The 2486-nt window shown below is 32.7% G+C and overlaps 1 protein-coding gene across 1 annotated transcript in view; it reads right to left on the minus strand.

Moving 5' to 3' along the window:
• LOC106519476 (CREB-regulated transcription coactivator 1) overlaps window positions 1–2224 on the minus strand; it is an 8054-nt gene extending 5830 nt beyond the window's left edge. Inside the window, exons 1-2 of the mRNA XM_014011179.1 lie at window positions 1706–2224; window positions 428–1573 (exon numbers count right to left, since the gene is read on the minus strand). The gene's annotated coding sequence lies outside the window, so the exon portion shown is untranslated. The remainder of the gene's footprint in view (window positions 1–427; window positions 1574–1705) is intronic.
• Window positions 2225–2486: the final 262 nt, after the last annotated feature.

Genomic DNA, 2486 nt, shown 5'->3' on the forward strand with positions numbered 1-2486 from the left:
AGGTAGTATTCTGCTCTGTTTCTCCAAATTAAATTAAACCATTAAACCAAGACAAGTTAGAGACAAAAGATGAGCAAATCGTGAAAAACCAGCAGGGAATTATTTGGCCCAGTGATTTATTAGTGTTTTTAATTTAAAATATTGTGTTCTTCATGGTTGGTCTCAACAGATTTGGTCTGCCAATAGTTGACTAAGTTACTCTTTAATCAAAAGCAACGCTACACAAAATCTTTCTTTTGATCAGAATAAATGTTTTCGTCTGAGACAACAGGAACCGCTGCAGCTCTTAGCTGCTAATGAGCTAAAACTGCGAGATATTTCTATGTTTTTCACGTTAACGCCTCAAAACAACAACAGCTGCAAAATTAACAAGCTTGTAAAGATGAAATGCATTTAATGTTCAGTAGAATGAGCCGTGAAAACATACCTACGGGCATTTGAGGCAGTCCTTTTCTTCACAACAACACAGGCATAACATGCCAACGTGACTTTTCATTTCCGTGTTTTCGTTTTTCAAAATAAAAGCATATTTACTATAACTTTTCAAAGAAGCGTGAAAATACCAACTTAAAATTTTGGATGATTTGAAAAACCCCAATTTCTATGTATTTATTAGCAGCCTCGACAAAAATAAAATGATTATCAACTTTGCTCAAAATGACAAATATTAAAGAATATAAAAACATGATGATTCTACATGTAGAGGGCCATAACTTTGGAAAACAACCAGTATAATCCAGCTGTTTTTAGGATGTTGTGCTACTGAAAAATTTTAAGCCAAAAAAACATACACCTTCATTTAAACAGGTATTCTGCATCAGGCATTGCTCCAGTTATATAAAACACACAAACACTTTTTTTTCAGGGTTTAAAACTAGATTCTAGAAAGTATCAATAACTTTGTAATAAAGTAACTGTTTATTTGGTGGGGTAATACAAAGATCCAACTTTAAAGAGATTTTTAAAAATCTCACTACATTTACTCCTCAAGCCAAAATATCTTTATATGCTTAAGATAAATGTTTGCACATTATCTCCAATTAGCTGCAATCAAGCTAATGTGTAATTTATATGAATTATTCTGAGAGCTTTCAATGAAATAAATAAACTACAGTAAACAATCTAGTAAAAAAACACATTTAACTTTTAGTAAACCGTTGGAGGACATTCAGGCTGTTGTTTAATTTGTTTTAAAGGCACCAGTATTAACATTTTAAGAACTCTGGCTTTATAGAAATAGACAAAAATTCAATGCAGTGAGAAAAAAAAAACAATAAAAGGAAAGAAGTTCCACAAAATATTTTGATCCACTGACACGTTTTTATACAGAAAATTGTTTTGGTTTATTTTTTCCTGGTGTTTTTGGGTTCGACTTCCTTTGAGAGACACTTTGATTTTGTAAAGCTTGGATCCGGTTTCTGGCGTACTCCCTTAAGACACTTTATGAGCGGTTCTTCAGGCCGTGTGGCTCAGCCTCAATGAATGCAGTCAGCTTTCGAGGGGATCCTGAGCTCTTCAGTGAAACTCATCGAGTGCTTTTCTTTTTCATGTTTCGTTCCATTTATGGTCAACTCTGTGATTCAAGTTTGTTGGAATAAATAAAAAAGAAATTTCTTAAATTTAATAAAGTAAGGCATACTTTGATTCCATGATAAACTTATAAACAAGGAAAGCAACAAAAGATAGAGGTTCTGCTCATAATTACCATGAATGACATTTCCTTTTCGTTTGTTGGACATGTTGGTCGGTACTTCATGGTTTTGTTGTGAATTAGGATTTGAGGACCTAAACCTTGAACCGGAGTTCGACTGTGACGCTCTGTAGAAACCTGCTCTTTGCTTGACGATTGTACTCTCACTGAAAACAAGAAAAAATATGAAGAATTTCATTAAAAATCTTTCTAATGCAAGAAAACACATCACTAAGTTTACAAACTTTTGATTCAGCATGTCTAAAGCTCAGTCAGTTTTACAGATATTACGCTAACATTTGGTGTGGTAGTAGCAGAGAGTCATCCACTAACCGTCCTGTGAGAAAACACACACCGCTCAAAATCACACATAATGTCGTTTTCAAGATTTGACCAAAATAGTGATAACTTTGTAATTCTACTACACAAAAGGATGATTCATGCTCTAAACTTGGGCATAAACTACCTTTTATTTTCTTAATATTTTGAGCAATGATACTGAAACACTAATACCGCAGTAGACAAACCTAAACTCAAAACATGTCACATTTTTCAGAATAGTCATATTTAATGAGTAAAAATGAAAATAAAAGAGTGAATTAAAGTGGAAATTTAAAATGATTCATTGTCTTCTTCATTCAGTAAACCTAAAAACTGAACCGTGAAAATCCTAATAGGTTTATTTATCACGTTATTGTGTTAATAATAAAACACTAGGCTTTAAAGCAGAAAATTGAACAATTGCCCATAATTTAAAGGGATCCAGGATCAGTTGTAACATTAGACTATATATATA

Source organism: Austrofundulus limnaeus, unplaced genomic scaffold, assembly GCF_001266775.1.
Source record: "Austrofundulus limnaeus strain Quisiro unplaced genomic scaffold, Austrofundulus_limnaeus-1.0 Scaffold77, whole genome shotgun sequence".
Lineage (NCBI taxonomy): Eukaryota > Metazoa > Chordata > Actinopteri > Cyprinodontiformes > Rivulidae > Austrofundulus > Austrofundulus limnaeus.